Raw genomic sequence first — 22,349 nt, forward strand, 5'->3', positions numbered from 1 at the left:
GAATATTCAATAGTAGCATAATATATTTTATAGTTAAAATATTACCTCCTATATCAGAAAGCCTCCACAAGTGTGCGTAAACTATTTAAAAAGTGAACCAGTTGTGCCCATGAATCCAAATTCTTTTTTTAAAAAAAATTGTGAAAAATTATCATATATATTTGACAACTGAATTTATAGTGGTCAAATCATATTCATAAATTAAACAAATTTTTAGACATATATTTGCTACCACTTTTTTATTTTTACCAGATTTTGTGTTAAATGCTTTTTTCGTGAACTCGTATTTTCATAACGTTCTGATCGAACTACCTACAAAAAACCGTGAATAAAAACAGTTCCAATTAGAGCAAAAATCGTTAAAAAGTTATTTTTTCACCAAAAAAAAAAAACTTGTTTTTTTTTTTTTAAATTAACTATCAATTATTTTGTCATTTGACCGCATGTGTAAGTGCAAAACAGTTCGGCAATTCTTCAAAAATTTATAGAGAAATTTTAAGTGATAAAATTTTTTTCTTGTCTAAAAGAAATATCCTGTTTAAAACTACGAACCCTAAGCTATGATAAACATGTTTTAGAATAGCACAGTCCTGAAAGTTTAATTACTTCTTGTTCAAGCTGAAGTTATTAGAATAACTGAGAAATTTTACTTTTATCTATGATGATTTTCCATAGTGGTAAAGAAATGATAATCGACTTACAATTATACAGAGAAGTATAAAGCCAGAATTTAAACTTAACTCGATTACCATAGACTTATGTATGTTTAATTGATTTACATGTTGAGATTATTAAACCATTTTAATTTTAAATAAAACTGTAACCATTACCATTTTAAATAAAACTGATATATCAAATAATTACACAAAAAAATTTCATTACCAATTTTAGCATAAAAACGAAATCATACGTAAATCTCGAAAATAAATTATTTATACTCACTGAGTCAAATTTTTGTATATATTTTAGAAATGCATTATTTTGAGTTAATTATTAAATGCATTATAGTTTTTCTTTTTAAACATAAAATGAATGATGGAAATTTCTTAATACTTTGGCTAATATAAGTGCACTTGTGAGTTGAAATAAGCTAAAAATTACTCAGAATAGAGCACGAGACTTCAATTAAAATTTAAACTTAAGAAAAAAAACACCTGTTAAAATTGTATATATATATTTTACAAATTAAAGTAAATAAAAACCATTATTATAATCACAAAATCAAGTAATAATTTTAATTATCTACTCTAATTCTCAACTTATTTAACACGTTGAATGTCACCAGCGACCAGCACTGAGTGTGTTCGTAGCCCCACGGGAGTCACCGGTGACCGGCGAACCCAAGATTATTAGAAACGCATAATTCGAGTAAATTTTAAATTTTTTTATGCTATTATCGTGACTTAAATGGTTTGAAGAAATTACTGCAATATGGAACACACAAAAATAGTTTTATTTATATACACAGAGATGCCTACTCTCGCCGGACAGTGAATAAATATTTTCAAGTGGTAGTTTATTAATTGTGATTCTTGGTTTAATAAATTCAATTCAGAAGATTTTTATCCACCACTATTTCTAAACAATTCGTAGGCTTATATAATTCACCACATTTTTTAGATATGTCATGCTAAACCTTTTAAGAAACTAGGAAAATCTGTCTAATATTTGCAAATTTATTTTGTAGTTATTTACCGTTTGGCCAGACGAGCAAGTTATGCAAAATTAGCGTAGCATTCAACGTATTAATTATTAAATGTATTATAGTTTTTCTTTTTAAACATAAAATAAATTATGAAAGTTTCTTACTACTTTAGCTATCATAAATGCTCTTGTAAGTTGAAATAATCTAAAAATTACTCAGAATAGAGCACGAGACTTCAATTAAAATTTAAACTTAAGAAAAAAAAACACCTGTTAAAATTGTATATATATATTTTACAAATTAAAGTAAATAAAAACCATTATTGTAATCACAAAATCAAGTAATAATTTTAATTATCTACTCTAATTCTCAACTTATTTAACGCAACATTTATGTAACAACAAAAACACCGGAAAATATCAAGAATCTAAAAATACATCTCAAACTTACTTCTGTGTTTGTAGCTATCCGAATCGTATGTACGTCAACAAATTTTTTTGCGGAACGGAATAAAGTCATTAAATTTAAAAAGTAAAAATAAACGATTTTGGCCCGTAAGTAAATTTAAAGCAAACGAAAACCATAATATGATCACAAAATTAAGTAATAATATTAATTATGTGCACTAATTCTCAACTTATATAACTTATTAACACTTATGTAACAACGAAAAAACACCGGAAAATAGCAAGAATCTAAAAATACATCTCAAACTTACCTCTGTGTTTGTAGCTATCCGAATCGTACGTACATCAACAAAATGTTTGCGGAACGGAATAAAGTAATTAAATTTAAGAAGTTAAAAAAAGCCGATTTTTGCCTTAAGTAAATTAATTTAAAGTAAATAAAAACCGTTGTTATAATCACAAAATCAAGTAATAATATTAATTATGTACACTAATTCTCAACTTATGTAACTTATTAACACTTATGTAACAACGAAAAAACACCGGAAAATATCAAGAATCTAAAAATACATCTCAAACTTACCTCTGTGTTTGTAGCTATCCGAATCGTACGTACATCAACAAAATTTTTGCGGAACGGAATAAAGTAATTAAATTTAAAAAGTAAAAAAAAACGATTTTTGCCCCTAAGTAAATTTAAAGTTAATAAAAAGCGTCGTTATAATCACAAAATTAAGTAACAATATTAATTATGTACACTAATTCCCAACTTATATAACTTATTAACACTTATGTAACAACGAAAAAACACCGGAAAATATCAAGAATCTAAAAATACATCTCAAACTTACCTCTGTGTTTGTAGCTATCCGAATCGTACGTACATCCGCAAAATTTTTGCTGAACGGAATAAACATATGACTGCGGGATTAAGTTGAGTTTATTATAGAGGAATCGGGAAGGCTGTGTCCCTGAAAGTGCTTACTCATTTGACAGAGGACAATGCTTCATTCGCATGCGTAAGAATCCTCAACTCATCATTAGGAACATTTTTACGGGCACTATAGAAAATCTTCTTTGTGAATTGGGAGCAACTGTCAATAGGTTTTGAACGGCGAACGTTTAATTCGGCACTTTCTTTTTTTCTCGCGCATTGTTTTGTTATTAAAGGAAATGTGTCATTTTTCTCTAATAGTGATTATCATTTTTATCGATGCGAATCTGACAAAAATTTAATCTTTCCTTAAAAGAGCGGTTTTTTTATAAATGGAGATTTTTCAGAAAAGAAAGACTTTTTCTTTGTTATAAAGGTATGGAAAAGATGCATTTAGAAATAATTCTCCCCTTTTCTGCAGAATAAATTAAGGTTATTTTGAAGCTTTGGTAATTTAACCCTTAACATCCGAGATTCTTTCAACAGTTAAAAAAAATGGACGTAACTTCTTAGCTGCTAAATTATACATATTGTGAAATACAGGAGATGCACACATTTGTGCCTAGCGCATTTTTGCACGTGTTTCATATAATGGATTTCTTTTTCCTCTTTTTTTTGCAGAAACAAAATATTTCTGTCAACAATATTATGTTAAAGATATCAATATTTGGATCTCTGAAACCGTGCCACAATGCTCTTATTACGCTAAAGTGGTAGATAACAGAAAAAAATATCCACTTTACATAAATAAATAAGTACATAAGTACTACCACTTTTTTATGCAAGTGTTTTACACACTAGTGCGTATATACATATATCATAATAAATAAATACAAAAAGGAAAAAAAAACGAAGAAAATTAAGAAAAACAATAAGTTTCCTTTGCTGCGCATAAGCTGCAAGTAATTAGAACTCATAAAATATGTTCAAAATGTAGAGAAAACATGAAAAAAATTACAGAACAATAAAAAAGGAAAAAAGAAAAATAATAAAAATCTGGGGGAAAAAAATAATTCCTTTTTTTTCGGATTTTCTTTCCTCCGAATTTTTATTATTCTTATTTTTCTATTTCCCCTTTTTCATTGTTCTGTAATTTTCTTCATGTTTTCTCTACATTTTGAACTTATATATATATATATATATATATATATATATATATATATATATATATATATATATATATATACATAAATGCAAAAAGGAAAGAAGAAAAATATGAGAAAAACGAAGAAAATTTAAAAAATTATGTTTTATTTAATGTGCAGCATAAGTTGCAAGTATATAGAACTCATAAAATAAGTTTAAAATATTGAGAAAACATGGAAAATAATATAATAAAGATTAATGAAAAGTGAAGAAGAAAAATTATTAAAATAATTAAACAATATATTTTTTATTTTAATAATTTTTCTTCTCTTTCCATTAATCCTTATTATATTACTTTCAATGCTTTCTCTCTATAGTATATATATATATATATATATATATATATATATATATATATATATATATATATATATATATATATATATATATATCAAAATGAAAATAAAACAAAGGAAAATTACATACATATGGAAAAGAAATTGGGGGTATGGAAAGAATATGGGGGGTAAAGAAGAAAATAATAAAAAATAACAAACAACTGGAAAAAAAAGATAAATTTTTTTTTAAGAAACCGGAAAATAAAAGATATAATTTTTTCATCAGCCCACACGATTATATTCGCAAAAAAGAGTGCTTTCTGATATTGTATCAATATAGTCAAAGCAAAATTAATACAATCGTGTGAGGAGCACTCAAAAATTTTTTTTATAAACTTACAACAAATAAAATAGAACACAAAAAGTAAAAATAACACGTAAAAACAGAAAATAAAATAAAATAAAAGGAAAAAAACAAAATAAAACATAGATGAAATATAGGTCTCATCTACAAAGCGAGTCGCGAATTCAAGTGTACTTACATGAACGGGAAATTTTTCAAGAATGATTTAAAAATATTTTCGTAATAAGATTACCAGATTGCAAAATATGAAAACAAAAGCGCAAATTGAGCGTATATATATGTGTGTGTGTGTAATCATTAAAGAAAATAAAGCTTATTTTAAACGCACAATCTGTCAAACCCTTTCTCCTCAAAGACGCAGCAATAATATTGATTTAATTATCTATGAAAAATTGGATTATGTGGGTCTTCAGTGTCATGAGAAACTGATTTGTTCCGTTTTGCTAACATCCATTAATATTTAAATATATTGTCCAGAGATTATATTAACCTTCAGCAAGGTCAAGAAGATATATGCAGTGGATTCTCAAATGGAGTTCCGCAGAACCCTTGGGTTCCGTATAGAATAAAAAGGGTTCACCGAGTTAGTACTTTTTAAAACCAGTGATTGAAAACATTTTATTAAAACTATAAATATCTGTAATTTCATTTGAACTCGCGTTTACTTTTTAAAAACTATTATTATTTATTTAAAAACTATTATTATTTATTTAAAAACTATTATTGTTAACTATTATTTAATTAAAAACTATTATTATTTAGTTTTATTTACATATTATTATTACTTAATTAAAAACTGTTATTATTTATTTAAGAACTATTATTATTTATTTAAAAACTATTATTATTTATTTAAAAACTATTATTATTTATTTAAAAACTATTATTATTTATTTAAAAACTATTATTATTTATTTAAAAACTATTATTATTTATTTAAAAACTATTATTATTTTATTAATTTTATAAAGCATCATGATGCGTTTATAAAAATAATAAAAGATGAAAGAAGAAGCAAACATAAGAGTTTTTTAACTAAATAAACTGACGTCTAGAACTTTTTTTCAGAAGAAGCAATCATTTTATTTATCATAATATATTAAAAATATAAATATCTTTAATTATAATATAAAATTATAATTAAAATACAAATTTTCTTTTCATTTCAAATCGCGTTGACTTTTAAAAAACCATAAAAGTAACAAAGATAAGAAAATATCCATTTAGTTAAACATTTTTTAAACGTTTTTTATGACGTAAAGTATAATTTCAGTTAATTTAGAAGAATTTTAATCAAGAAAACTATACGTGGAATATAAAGCGTTGAAGTTAAACTCTGCTTCTATTTTTAAATAACTTTATATTCATTGAAAAGTTTTCAAATTCTTTCACCCGCAAAATGAAATGCACAACAATTGATAAAATTTCACCCCCCAAAAAAAAAAGTCTAGACTTTAAGAAAGAGTTACTATTATTTTCTTTTGAATAGTTAAATTACAGAAATGATTTTATCAATTAGTAAATCCACGGCTAGTGTTGTGTTTGTGAATTACGTCACTAAAACTTTCATTAGAAAATCACGCGAGCGTTGCTAAAAGCTTTTACTAATAAAAGAAAGACCGTGAATCGGCGGATTTTCCCCTTGAGCTGGTGCGAAAGCGAAAAAGAGAAAACGGGACCAAGTCTTCGACCGCCTGACCCGGAAATCCATTTTTTTACATCACGACAGACCATCATGGATGACACACAGATGTTAATTCATCTTTAGGTGAGATAAACATGCGGGGGAGGGGGGTTGCGTCCTTCAAACATATAATAGCTCATTAGTTATTGACACATTGATGTGGTGTCGAAAGAAAAATCAGTATTTTTTTAAAAAAAATTTCGTTAATTATAATTATAATACTCATTAACTATATATTAAAAATATAAATATCTTTAATTTCATTTGAAATCGTGTTGACTATTTAAAAATTATAGAAATACCAAACATCAGAAAATATCCGTTTAGTTTAACTCTTGGACAAAGGATACTCTGAGGATGCTCTTTGTTCGCCAAGGTTTAACTTTTTCTTACACTTCTTTTTTACACGTTTTTCTATAATTTCAATTAATTTAGAAGAATTTCAAACAAAATAACAATACGGCCCAAGTCAAAATTCTTGATGGTCCAATCAAAAAAATTTCATGGTTTACTAGTGGGCTGCGCCCCCTGCTCGCTAACGCTCGCCAACCTCCGAAAATTGCTACACAATCTTATATGGTTCGCTTCGCAAGCCAAGCACGCTTCGCTCGCTATTAACTTAGGTACATTGCAAATGCACAAAATACTAAGAATTCAAAATAATCATTCAAATCCATATAACAACTTTGTTTTTTTTTTAAAATTACATCTTATTTTAATGACAAATACTTAGTCATTAAAATAAATTTGAATTCAAATAAAGACTCATCGACTGAGACTCATTTTTCAATGAATAAATAATAACAATAATAAAATAAATAAATTCGTGATATAAATCAAAAATCGTCAAATAAATTCGTAATATGTAAATTCGTGAAAAAAAAAGCGCTTTCGACAAAATACTAAAATAGAGATAATACAAATACTCGACAAAGACTACTCACTTCTGCCTAGCTTAATAGTATAAGATTGCCGCAGCTGAATTGTTATTTCAGTTTCCGTTTTTAAAAGCGCTATATGTAGAGCCATCTCAAGCTAGATTTGTCATGTGAAATTTTTACCGGCAATCATTGGTCGATTTTCTAGTGTTGCTATTCGGGGAGTTGTAATGAAGCATTTTTTGTCCCCGTGTAAGAGAAATATATATATAGATGTTAGTTCCAGTGCGACCCATGGTGGTCCGACATCATTTGATGGTCACTATCATCCAACATTTTTCATTATGTGTTCATGGTTTTTGACGTGCCAACAAACTTCCATCATTCCACGATGGAAAATGCTAATTTAATACTATGATGGTTAACCATCAAAAGAAGTTTGATTTTCATGGAACAACTGTCCCTGATGGTCCATGATGGTTTCAACTATACATTTTCATGATGGTTTAATGGGAATTCTTGTTGGTTCTCAGGAATATACAATCAAATTGATTTTTTTTATGTTGGATCATCATAAATCTGTTGGAATTCCTACATTGCGATGATGGTTGTTCATGATCATTCTAACATTTGACTTCTAAAAAACTATGGTGGAAAAACTATTCTGATGGTTCAACATAAACAAACCATCAAAACAAGTTGCTATTCTTTATTGGACCATCATAAATCAGTCCGGATTCCTACATTGAGGTGATGGTTACCATCAAAAATATAATGGTTCATGATGGAATTATTGATGATTACTATCTAGATTATGTTGGTTCATCAATGGAAAACCATCAAAAATTTTGACTAGGGAGGGAATAGAGAGGATTCAGCGAGATTTAAAAATTTTAAACCTTATTTAAAAGGTGTAAATTTAGTTGATATATTTCAGTGATTTACTTACGTAGTTCACAAATGCAATTTAATTTTTACCAGCACTAACTATTTAATATTATTTTAAGAAGGTTGACTGGTTTAAACCAATGTGTTTTAAACCGTATGGTTTCAAACCAAAAAATTATTTTAATAATTTAATTTACCTAATTAATATGATTATTTTTTAGTTTAGGTATAAACAGATTTTTAAAAAAAAATCTATTTTCTCGTAAAAGCTTTTTTTAAGTTTAATTGCTAATCTAATTCTGAATAACTTCAAATGAACACGAATGTATTATGTACCATTGCGTTCCTGCAAAAATATCTACATAAAACAAATTCATCTATATAAATTCAAGGTTAAATCACAGTTTCTCTAAATGATGCTGACAATAAAATAAATTATACGCCATTTCATGCTCTGTTCGTTTTTAAAATTAGTTTAATAATGTATTTAATGGATGAGTTAAGATCAAAAGTTTCTTTTTGTCTCAATTAAAGATACGTTATTGAGACAAAACAACTTGCTACAATAAAATATTATAAATGCAAGTCAAATTAATTTCTAAATTTTATTTTTTATTTTTTTCTACCATATTTTGCTCTGTTAGCAGTAAAATTTTGTATTAAATCTATGCAGTATGCTCTTAATCATTATTGTAATATTTTTATCTTTTTTAATTTAAAAAAATAAAACAAAAAAATCAAAACTCATTTAAAATATTTTGAAAGTCCATTATTTTATATAATGCTCCATTATATTAATATTGTTGTCGTTAAAGTATTGCGTTAAAAGAAATTAGGAAAAATTATTTTATTCAATATTTATTATCAAATCATTAGTACTAAAGTATACCTTAACTATTTTTAGATCTATATTTACTAGCTCCTGTGCAATTTTTATACTTTTCCGCAATTCCATTATTTACAAATATTTTTAAATGAAAAAATATATTTCGTTGAATATTCCAATTATTTTATTTATTTTTAAATTATTAGTACTAAAGTATACCATTACTATTTATGTATAGGGTAAACCAACCAGTGAAGGAACATTTCATATATATTGATTAAAAATAAGAATTTGAAAGTTTTTCTTTAGATTGATGGGTAACAACAGCTTACTGCCAAACAATAGGAAGTCATCTAGCGATGTTTCGGATTACCTGGTCAAACAGACTTCTCTGGAAAATTTTTTGAATCTGTTATTGTCTCTGCAACACCTTGTTTCGTTGAAAATATTATAAGGTGAGTGTTTGTATTTATATGTTTGAAGTGGAATTAATTGCATGTAATAGCTTTATTTTTCTCCCTGTGAAAAAGAGAATTCAAAATATGGTTATTGAAATTACGTTTTATTATTTTTTAAGCATCATAGCATAATAAAGTACTGAGATAAGAGGGTGTTTATTCATTGGATCACCAAACGATGAAAAACCAGTGAAGGAACAAGTGTTCCTTTACTGGGTTCTTTTCTAAGTTAATGAAAATAAAAGATAAACTTTAATTTTCTTGTACCTTTAGTGACGTTCCGCATCAAAAGTATGTTAAAAATACGAAAAACAACTCCTAACCAGTGAGGGAACAGGCATGTTCCTTTACTGGGCATAGATTTCCCAGTGAATGAACAGTATGTGTTAATATGTTGACACTTTAATTTTCAATTCATGATTACAAAAAAAAGTTAACATTTTCCAAGTATTTATATGTTATAATTTCAAGAATAGGCTTGTTTTCAAATATTTGTATGGCTTATAAATTCATAAAGAGCATTAAAAATTAACCAAATTTAAGTGTTCCTTTACTGGGTGTTCATTCACTGGTAAGAGCTGTTCCTTCACTTGGTCTTCTTACTACTTTGAACCTCCAAAGCTTTAAAGTAATATTATGAAAGTTCTCTACAATATTTTTACATAATTTGCAATTAGTAACAAATATGTTGACACTGTCATTTAACTAAAATTACGAATTTTGAAATTAGCATGATTTTTTAAAAGGCAAGCGAAGCTTAAGTGTTCCTTCACTGGTTAGTTTACCCTACATATTTACTCAGCCCATTTGCCATTTTTATACTTCTTCATAATTATATTATTTTCAAATAATTTTTTATTAAAAAAAATATATTGCGATTAATATTTGAATTGTATAAAAATTTGTATTGATACAATAAATAGAAGAAGAAAAAAAGTATTTTGTAAAAATCAAGAGATACTAATGCTACATATTATATAACTCTCTAATAATGACATTACCGCATAAATAAAGCTAACATTGTTTTATGAGTAGTAACAAACAACGAGAAAAATAAATTTTTTACCCTTACTAAAATAATACAAATATAAATGTGAGGCATTAATATACAGTCTCACAGTGGACTAATCGTAAAGACACGGTTCTCAGTAGAACACCGAAGTCAAGCATCACTGGTTGCGGTCAGTAAGCGGGTGGGTGACCACTTTGTTCAGCCTGCGTAGAGACCGAGTGCGCGCGGTATCGGTCCTCTCTAAACTGTTCTACCATAAAGAGCTCGACTTCGCTCGCAGGTCGGCGGGCTACCAAACAAAGGAAGCCATCCCCTCTGCAGAGGATCAAAATTGCGATGGCATGTCTTTGGATCATCCTCAGGGATGTTTCCCAGACCGTTGCCAATAACCAATTGTGCAGCTCTAGAGCGACATAAATAAAGTACCTACCTTATTAATATATAAAAATATTAACAAAAATGTAAAAATAATACAAATATATAAAGCTTTTCTTTCCACATTAAGAGGAGTTGTAAATTATTATCTAAGCATATTTAAACTCTTGAATTATTTATCTTTATTTTTGTTGTCATGTTACATTCATAGGAAAAAAATATTGTTTTGAATTATTCATAAGAAATATTGATTTATAGTTAAAAAGACTTTTATGAAATACTTTGTTACTTTTAATTTTAAGCTAGAAAAATTGTTTAAAGTATTGTTTCATATAAACCGAAAAAAAAGTTTAAAATATGGTTAATAATAGCTAAATAAACCAAGTAAGTTAGTTTTTTTTAATATATACAGAGATGCCAACTGCTCCGTACACGCCAAAATAATTAAAAAAAACAAAAACAGTAAATAAACACAAAGTAAATTTTGCAAATATTTAACTATTTTTGCTTGCTTTTTAAAAGGTATAGCATGACATAAGTACTATAAAGTGGTGAATTGTATAAGCCTACAAATTATTTAGAAACAGTGGTGGATAATAATCTGCTAAATTGAATTTATTAAAGCAAGAATCACAAAATCACAATTGATTAACTACCACTTAGAAATATATATTTTGCTGTCCGGAGCAGTTGACATCTTCTCTGTATATATATATATATATATATATATATATATATATATATATATATATTTAACCCCATTAATTCTTAAGTTAATTTTTTTCAATATTATTTTTCAATTAAGAATTAATTGAAAAATAAGACTTAATTTCAGCGAAAGAGTTAAACGTCATGCCTTATTTTGACGCTAAGTATAAATTCAGTTCATTTAGTAGAGTTTCAATTAAAATAACAATACTGGGAGGGGAAAAAACGCTGAAATTCTATAGTGGAAAAAAAAACATGCGGGAAAATTGCGTTTATCATGTGTCCTTCAAACAGATGATGGCTCATTAACTATTGGCACATTAATGTTGTGCGAAAAGAAAAATTAATTTTTTCTTTATTAATTTTCAAATAGATCTATAATTTTTAAACTTTATTTAAGAGAAACTAATGTAGTTAATGTTTTTAAGTGTTCCTTTATGAAATGTCCATAAAAGCCAAAAGATTTAAATTTTTTTTGGTCATATTATTGATTTACGTGTGCATTGATGTTGTAACATCGATGCCAACTGGGTTAACATTGTGGTCATATTTTTTTCTAATAGATACTTTTATGTTTTAATCTCTGTTTCTTAATAGCTTTTCTTGATAACGTTTCTTAATAGCTTTATTCTTGAATTAAAATAAACAGTCCTTTATATATATTACAACTGTTAAAAAAATCTTGGTAGTCATGAATATTTTACTGCTCTCGAAAACAAGCTCTAATAAAAGGATTTCCTTTCAAGTTTTTGCTCTTTTCCGTTGAGGTATGGAATTAGTCTTTAGTAGCGATTATTGTTTCCTGATTATTAGGTAATTTTATTTTAATGTAATTTCGACCTTTCCTCCCACTGAATATATAAGAAGACCGCTCTTTCATCCGCCAAAATTTTTAAAGTGGTAGCAACATTTACACTCTTCATACCTATTTTGGCGAAGTATTGGCTGGAAATTGTTTAAAAGTACTAGGTAAAATTTTCAAGAAAAAAAATATATGTGAATGACCGAAATTGGTGATTGTTGACTTCCACCTGTGAATATTGACAATCACATAATCGTTGGTAAATGTCCGAAATATATACTAGGTCTAGTTAAGTGTCACTTCCCTGTATACATTTGCCCGGTATGCCCTATACAGTGTTTCCCAAAGTGTGGTACGCGTACCCCCCGGGGTATGGGAACAGTTTAGCGGGGGTACGCGTTCTTATGCGAAATATCTTGCAACAAACGAAGATTTAAAAAAATGTATTTGAAAACAAAGCTAGCCATGAAAATTTAAGATTACGTATTTTTCTATTGGCTATTTTTTGCAGAGTTAACAGTTAATAATTAGTGGTGTCAATTGCCAGTTGTGATTTTTAACTTTTGAGCAATTTTTTTATAGTAAAAAATACATTCATTTTTTTTTATAAGTGGTACACAGCGTTATGAAAAATTTAGAAAGGGTACACAAAAGTCATAAGTTTGGGAAACACTGCCCTATATCAATGTTTTTTAACCCTTTAACGGGCCGGGCCCTTTATTTCTAGTAAAGGTAAATAAAAGTATTTTTGGAATTGAAATTGTTTTGAGAACAGTAATTGATATAAAAAAAAAAACTCATTTAGCTTATAAAAATGCCTTTTTGTTGGTGGTAAATATATTTAACAGGACCTATTAGGAACTTACTGACTTTTATTTTTCTTTATTTATAAAATAAATTCCTTAAATGCTACAAACTTCAAAAGGAATTATGTATTTTATAACTTTTATACGTTTTTTAAAAGTGACAAATGGTTACCAATTTTATTCAAACTCACTTCAAGAAAGCTGAAGTTATTGAAAAATGGAAACCTAAATTAAAAGTGGTAAAACGTGGTGGTAAGTATACTTACCACGGCCTTCAAAAGGGTTAAGAATTAGTGGTGTCAACAGCCAGTTGCATACCTGCCAACATTCATTCTTTTCGAGAATGGATTTTCCAAGTGGTAGTAAAACAATTACCAAAAAACGGTTTTACTCAAAAAGATATTTATATTTTAACCAGGTTGAAATTCGCTATCGTGAGGACTAATATGCTTTTTATATTTTTGTTGTAATTATTTATATGTAGTGGTGGTCAAACTCATTTATAATTATTAATATAATTTAAAAAGTTTAGTGAAATAACATGAATTTTACTAGCACTTTAAATATGAAGAAAAGATCTTCCGGGAAAACCGAAAGATTTGGCAGGTATGTAATCAAGGTATGATTTATCTATATGCATCAATTATGTCTTTCATTTTTCAAAAATCAATTACTGAACATATCAAATCATGTTTTATCTTTACTTTTAATTTAAGTCTACAATCAATATTTCTAGTGTTAAGTAAAAACGTCAATTTGTCATGTTAAATTTTTTCATTGTTTTATTATTTCACAAGCAAGCGGCTTGATTTTTTTTTATGGCTACCACAATGTATTCGAATGAACTGCAATGTATGTCCTAATTATGTGCTAGTTAAAATATAGAAATTTAATTAGTGAAATATGTATCAATTTACGTTAATATTTATTTATGTCAACTTATGTATATATATATATATGTCAAATTATGTTTATATTTATATATGTCAACTTAGATTCGATGAATCAGATATTCAAATGTTATATTTACTCAAGCAAAGTGCTTGTTTTTCTATTAGCTACCACATCGACTGCTAAATTCAAAATGTTATTACTATAAATTTTCTGTAAATTTCTAGATGTATGGGATAGGGGCCGCTGAGTGGCCCAGGTGCCCAATTTTTCTAAATAAAGTAAAGGCAGGTATGGTATACAGTTGTGATTTTTAACTTTTGTGCAATTTTTTTATAGTTAAAAATACATTCATTTTTTTTATTAGTGGTACACAGCGTTATGAAAAATGTAGAAAGGGTACACAAAAATCATAAGTTTGGGAAACACTGCCCTATATCAATGTTTTTTAAGGTTCAGTGCCACTGCCCTGTGTACATTTGCCAGTTATGCTCTACACCTATGTTTTTTTTTAAGGTGAAGTGCACTGCCCGGTACTCCGAATACTGATGTTTTTCCTAATCTATCCTCAACAGATAAATATAATAATAATAATAAATATAATAATATCAACGAGTAAAATAATATCAAATCGAATGTAACAAATATTTCGGACATTTCTTGATTTCCACATTTTCTTGATTTCGGTCATTCCCGGTAGCATATATATTTAGAAGCATTTATATAGGTGAAAATTATTTTCGTTTAATTTAACGTGAAGAGAAAACATAAAAATCAATTTTATGAAACTAAATTGGAAGCTGAGTTAATGAAATTTTAAGCAGTCATAAAAAAAGTTCGTCACCACTATTTAATTTTTCCAGGTTCAGGGCACCATGTAATTATTGAGGGGACCTTGGGTCAAAAGGTTAAGCAGTAAAATATATTGCATGATTTTAAGAATTGATCATTAAATTATCTTAGATACCACAAATAGTTGGAAACTTTACGTGCATAGAAGTTCGATACATTCTGGATGAATATTATCGAAGTTTAAATGGTGACGAAACTGTTTTGATATGTAGTTTGCTTAGTGCCTTCAATCACTTAGTCATCGTGGCCTGCTAATCAAAAATATTTTCACAGTGAAACCTGCAGGAAGGACCACCACTATGTAGCGACCACCTCTATTTACGACCACTTTTGGGAGGCGAGTAAAATTTTCCTTAGAGTTTGTGTTGAGGAAATCCTTTAGGAGAGACCATTAAAACTTGCCCCAGCTACCGGGCATACATCTGCACCAAATGCGGTAAAGGTCAAATTAAAAAAACACGAAACACTATAAAAGTAAAAAGTTTAACAAAATAAATAAGTAGATTAAACTGTATTCGAAATATTTTCTAGAGGCTCTCATTTAGAGAACTCTTTTTGACGACGCAATCTCATGTTGCAGTCAGAGTACACTAAGGACGATGCTATCAATGATTTACTTTTTGAGTTGAAAGTTAAATTAGAAAAAAAAAAAACAGTCGTCTCAAAGAAACCAACTCTCATCTTTTAAAGCTAACTAATTTTCATGATATAAAATTAAATGCAAACTTAAGCAAAAAACATAATTGTTTATTTATTTGAAATAGCTTTATCATTCATAATTGGTAAATTTATTTTTACGCATAATTATATCAGTTGGGATCATTCTTCTAGACGCTAAATTTTATTCGCCAATTCGTCTTTTCATGACGCCAACAGAAGTGGCATTTCTGCACCAAGAAAATGACACTGACTAAAATTAAAATCGTTTGCGAAAAATCACGTATTTTTCGCAAACGATTTTTATATTATAATCAATTTTGAAGTCAATGGAGGTAACCTCTTAAAACGACCAATCTCCATCTACGACCATTTTACTTAATGGAGAGGTTTCAATGTGTAAATAATTTTCTTAAGGTATCTGCCTGCCTTAAAATGACCGATTTCATCAAATAATTCGAATTTCTGTTTTTTGCATTTTTGAAAAGAATGAACTCTTAGGATTCTAAAAATGCTTTGTTTTTAAAATTTCGATAATTAGAAGCAAAGTTATAGCTGATTTTGAAACCGGAAGTGAGATTATGAAACACCGGAAGTGCACTGAAAACTTAAAAATTAATTGTAAACAATGTAGTTTTGAGCCAATAAGAATTTTTTTTTGCTTGTAACGCTATTAAAAATATTAATATTTGTTAATTTTTTTATATAATATTAATTAAACGCACCTGGCAACAAATTATGTATAAACTTTTTAAAGGAAGCGAAATTGAAAGGCATCAATTTTGATATTTATATTTTCTGTTTGCTATGATTTATTTAGCGTTCAAATTTGCCACGATCTTATTAAAAAAAGCTTTAATATTAAATTGACGGTAGTTTTAGTTGTTATTTAAGTACTTTTTATTGTTATTTAAGTACTTTTTATTGTTATTTAAGTACTTTTATTTCACTGTTTAGTTATAGTAAACAAATATGCTAACATAGTAAATCTTTTTTCAAAATTATGTACTGTAAAATTTTGTGTTTTCATAAGAAAAGCATATCTTATAATGTTTATTTTAAAATAATACAGTTTTTGTTTGAAATAAAGTTAAAAATAATATTAGTGTGTTGTATGAAGCTAATATTTTTAATCATGTAGTTGTGTATACAAAATACAGCGAAAATTAACGCGTCATTTTTGCCTGTTTTATGAAAAAATATAAATATTTAACTATACTACATTCTAAAATGACTTAGGTATTGTTTGCCAATTGATTCTAACAACCCAAAACTGTTTTAGAAGGAGTTTGGTGGTAATTTGCTGTGAATTATTGCATACATAACTAATATTTTGAAAAAAAGAAAATCGCGGGCTCGAGTTACTGTTTGTCGCTCAATAGAAAATTGGTCATAAAAAAAAGATAATGGATTAAAATTCAAACTGTAAAAAGCAAGAGCTACATAAAGGGCTGAACTACAAATATTATTAAATTAAAGCTTGTTGAATAAGTCTATGTAACTATTTTTGTTTAAGTAAATCTTTAAAAGCGTTTTCTGAAAAACTGTATTTTTCAATATTTTGATTCACGCCAGACACTCATACTCCAAAACTAATGGAAATTTTCTTATGAAATTTGGCAACAATGTTATAAACTATATATACTGTGTTTTGAACTAAAACTAAGTTTCAATTTAAATATTTGGTCATATTACAGGTATATAAACATAAAAAACTATTGAAAAAAATGAAAAGATTGCTGTTTTTCTAGATTTTAGCACTTAATTTGGGTAATTTTTAAAATTTCCATAAACCTTTAGTTCAGAACACAGATAAGGGTCAAAATAATCTGTACAGAAAAAGAAATTGTATTTTATTCATTTAAATTAAGTGTATGGTGTCTGGCGTAAGCTCTAAATTTCGCTCATTTTAGGCTTAATTTTTCAAATATTTTAAAAACTATGCGATATTCAAAAATATTTCTTCTTGTTTATATCATTTTATGTCACACATGAACCAATAACACATATGTTTTTTTAAAAAAATTAATTTTTAAAAAAAATTTCATCGTACCCAGGCAGTCGCCTTAATATAAAAAACTGTTTCTTTTAACCTATAGAACGTAACTTTTAGCAAGCAATTTTTTCCGTTTTTCCAGTCGTGATTTTAAGAACCTTACGAAACATTCAAAAAAGAATGATTGCTCAATTTGTAAGGAAACGTTATGTTACTGTTTATACGAAGAAAACGATTTAAGATAGATAATTACAAAATAACTATTTCAGTTAATCTGAAATAAATATTTCAATCACGAAAACGTTTGTTTTCTACCAAATCAGTTTCTTTCTTCCTTATGTAAATTATGATTTTTATTCACAAAAACCATTCTCTCGACGATAATTCAGGAAATAAACAACCCATTTCTATTTTAAATTCTTCCTTTCAACTGTCCTTAGTAACTTCCATGCAAAATCCCTTCATTGTCTGTGAATGTGTTGCATAAAAATAAAGTGAACATTCCACAGATAATGGCTAAACCGTTATCTTCGTGCAACATTACGAACTTGTTACGGGATTATGAATAATTTTTTTTCTCGAAAGGGTAATTGTTTTCTACAGGACTGCCGTTTTAAAAGTGACCTCAGTTTTTACGGTTTCCTCAGTGTCTTCTTTTCCTATTACTTTTCCAACAATGACTATAGTCGTGAGGAGAAGGGTTTTTAATCAGGGTGCATGGCCTTAAGAATTAAGTTTTAAAGCTTAAAAATGATAATTTTATGGTTAGAAAAGCATGAAAAGAGATGATAAAATTGTTCTTCAACAATAATAAATTTTAAATTGTGTAATGTAACAGTCTAGCACTAGTTTTGCACATTGATTTGAGTGTGTATTTATACGCTCTTATTTATTTTCACTTACTGATGCTGATTTTATCTTTGAAAAAGGGAAGTTGCTTCATTTAATGAAATGGTATTTTTTGACTTCGAAAATTTTTGTTACCATTAAATGACAAAGCTTTTTTTTTTATCTCCAAGACAAGACAGACAAAGAATTTAGTTGAGATTGGCATCTTTAGCTGCTCATTTCCGTTATTGGTGTTGCACAATGTAATACAGTTCATTTATCAAAATGTTACTGCAATATAAACTGATATTTTAATCTGAAATCACTCTCGTGCAATATTTTTTTAAGATTAAAATGGTAATCACGTTATTTTATTTTATTTTTATTTATCATAGATGTTGAACAGCAGACCTGAGTTTATTGCTATCAATGTTCAACTCCGTAGCCTTGTAATTTCTAACTCAGCCAAAGACAAGGAAAGTCCATTGGGACACTATATATATATATATATATATATATATATATATATATATATATATATATATATATATATATATATATAATATATATATATATATATATATATATATATATATATATATATATATATATATATATATATATATATATATATATATATATATATATGACAAGGGTATTATAACCCAGGATCCGTCTACCACTGAGGATATTTCACATCAATATTGTGGTCGGTGCGAGCTGGGGGGCAGAATTACGCTCTATTTCCTGAGCCATCACATTAGAAATTATAAACGTAGCTCAAGCGTAAGCCTAACAATTTTTTAATGTACTTTTTACATCGTACAAACGCAATCAGAGCTATAGAGTTGATAGTTTAAATGTTCGGAATTTCTTTGGAGCTCGATCCCGTCTCTGACATAGACTGAATTAAAATTTCCACCGAATCCCAGAAAAGTATTAATATTAAGTAAGTTTTAATTCAAAATTATCTATTTCTATTTTTTGTGTAAAAAGACACTTTATTTAAAATTACTTTTTCTATTATAACATTCATTACAGTTGAAGAAATAGTTCTTAAAAAATAAACTTGCACCAAATACTTGATTTACGTAAATAAATCTATGTACATAACCTCCAACCTTTTGCAATTTTAGCGGAATATTTTCCCATTAGTAGTGAAACTTAAGTGTTATTTTTTAAAACAACTAGACTTTTCATAAAACTTTTATCATATCTTATCATTCATTCAATCTTATTTAATCCTTAATATATCTTTTTAACACGTTCACGCCGGGGTGACCCACCGCTGGGTCACGCTAGATTTTCTCATCTTGGCAGCGCAACGCAGTAAAAACTGGTAACAATGAATTTCATTTTTTAGTTTTTTTCCTGGAATAATAAAAATCCATAACTACCAATTGTTTTTAACGGATGCAATTTTTATATTGAATTGCTTCTTCGCCGTGATAAATTTCCGTACAGTGAATTGTTATCGTTGAGAATAGATTAACTCCTCCCGAATATTATCTAATATTGAAATAGTTCTACCAGTATTTTCTCTTTTCCCGGCGTGAACGTGTTAAACTACTTATTTGTAATGTTGGACAAAATTCTTTCAATTCTAAATTAGTAAAAATTACACTATCTAACCTACTACTATAATAATTTTTGAAACTATTGGAAAGTTGAAAAGTATATTTATAAGAAGAAAAACGACATATTATGGGGGACCCCTGACAGAGTGGTATAGCCTGCCAAACGCTGTCTTTATCCTGGATGTAGGCGATTCGGATCCCGCTTTTACCCAGGATGCATCCCTGTGCTGTTCGTCTCTGTATTGTGCTATCTGTCCTTCTACTGGACAAAGACTTATAAGCCTGAATTGAGCACACGCAGGCCTACAAATTATGTTGTACTAATAAATAATGACATATCAATGTCTAACACGCAAGCTCTCACATATATAAACGTGTTTTAACTTAGTTAATATTCGTAAACAAGGATAAGAGTGTTACCTGCCCCGCAGTGGTCTGATAGTTTAGACACAGTTCCCAGCAGATCACCGAAGTCAAGCATCACTGTCTGCGGTCAGTGTGTGGTGACCACTTGGATCAGTCTGCGTAGAGTGTGCGGTATTGGTCCTCGTTAAACTATTCTACCGTGAAGTGCTCGACTTCGTCTGCAGGTTGTCGGGCTGTTGTCGGGGGTTCGTCGGGCAGGTTGTCGGGGGAGCCATCCCCTATGCAGAGGATCAAAATTGTGATGGCATGTCTTCGGACCATCCTCAGAGATGTTTCCCAGACCGTCGCCAATATAATACATTGTGCAGCTCTAGTGCGACGTAAATGAACTACAACAACAACAACATTAATATTTGCATTTGATAGCTAAGTGAAGAAATATAATTCTCTACTTTAGCACGTCTTTCAAGCGTAAGCCTTTTATCGTATTCCTATTTTCATCTGAATTAAAATTTCTAATTTTTCATAATTTTCTCTCATTAATATTTGGAATAGCAGGATATTTGGAATAATTTGGATATAGCAGGTTGTCGGGCTACCGAATCGGGGTGCTATCCCCTCTGCAGAGGATCGAAATTGTGATGGCATGTCTTCAGGTCATCCTCCCGCATGTTTCCTAGACTGACACCAATAGCCAATGTGATTAATTAAGTTTGTTGTAGGTAATAATTTCAACCATTGTTTCTCAACCGCAAGTCCGCGTATAAATATTTGTGCTAGAATTAATCTAAATTTTGTTTGTATTTAAATAGGTTTAGGCTCTAACTGTTTTTCATTGTAAAGAGTATGTGAATGCTCAGAAACTAACTGGTCTAAAAATTGTACCACAATTTTGCACAGGTAAACATTATGAAGCCGTGATGGCTCAGGAGATAGAGCGTTCGCCTTCCACTGAGGTGAACCGGGTTCGAATTCCAGCGATGGTTGGTCGATACAAACTCCTTATCCGGTTTGCACAGACCACAGTACTGACGTGAAATATCCTCTGTGGTAGAAGGATCATGGGTTAGAGTCCCTCTGCCGTCAGACTAACCGTAGGAGATTATCGTGGTCTTCCTCTCCATGTAACGTAAATTCGGGTTAGTTGCATCAAAAAGTCCTCCACGAAGGCGAAATTTCCCCCAAACACTTGATCCACGAGTTCCCTTGTCTTCTGGATTGTGTTCAAAATGACAAGGCTACGAAGTTGAACATTAGTAGTCGTAAACCCCCCCCCCCAAAAATGGGTCGGCTGTTTGATGAAATTTTGCAAATAGTCCAAATTACAAATCTTACCGATCCGCGATGAACGGCTCACATTATTTTACCGGTCTTTCGAATAAATCGGGTTAAAAAAACAAATCGGTTCGAATAATTAGGTTTTAAATAACTGTCATGACATTCATTCGAATATTACTTTTGTTTATATTATTTATCTTAATCAGCAGTTTCCAAATGGTGTTTCGCGGAACCCTAGGGTTCCGTGAAAGAGTCAAAGGAGTTCCACGAGTTCGTATTTTTTATACCCAGGTATGAGTTTTGAAATCTCTGATTATATTTAGATTCTACCTATAATTCATAACTCATTTGATCTTTCGATTGTCTTTATGAAATTATTTAAAGTAAAGTAATCAATGAAATAGAAAGGGCATTTTTTAAAGAAAATATATTTTTAATGACAATCTAATAAACAAATTATGAAGAAAAAAAACCAATTATTAAATATTGCATTAGTATTTCCTATAGCGATTTTCAAATCAAAATAACCAAATTCTTTAATAAAGAAATAGGTTTCTTTAAAACGTTTATACCACTTCTATCAAGTTTTCACTTTGAAGTAAGCCATAATATGTCTTACTTTTATTCATTTTCAACTAATGTATATATGACAACTTATGTGAATGACTGAAATCACGAGAATGATAACTTTCA

The 22,349-nt window shown here is 28.6% G+C and overlaps 1 protein-coding gene across 4 annotated transcripts in view; it reads right to left on the reverse strand.

Moving 5' to 3' along the window:
- Positions 1-22,349, reverse strand: part of LOC107437961 (uncharacterized) — a 100,539-nt gene that overhangs the window by 55,343 nt on the left and 22,847 nt on the right. The window contains exon 1 of one of the 4 annotated variants that reach the window (XM_016050114.5): positions 2,904-3,043. The exons of 2 other annotated variants lie outside the window; for them this stretch is intronic. The gene's annotated coding sequence lies outside the window, so the exon portion shown is untranslated. Of the gene's footprint in view, positions 1-2,363; positions 2,410-2,903; positions 3,044-22,349 lie in introns of those variants that run through there. One more of the 4 variants, XM_087164420.1, reaches the window with a different exon arrangement.

The sequence above is a fragment of the Parasteatoda tepidariorum genome, chromosome 5 (genome assembly GCF_982258835.1).
Source record: "Parasteatoda tepidariorum strain Cologne lab strain chromosome 5, Ptep-v5.0, whole genome shotgun sequence".
Taxonomy (NCBI): Eukaryota; Metazoa; Arthropoda; class Arachnida; order Araneae; family Theridiidae; genus Parasteatoda; species Parasteatoda tepidariorum.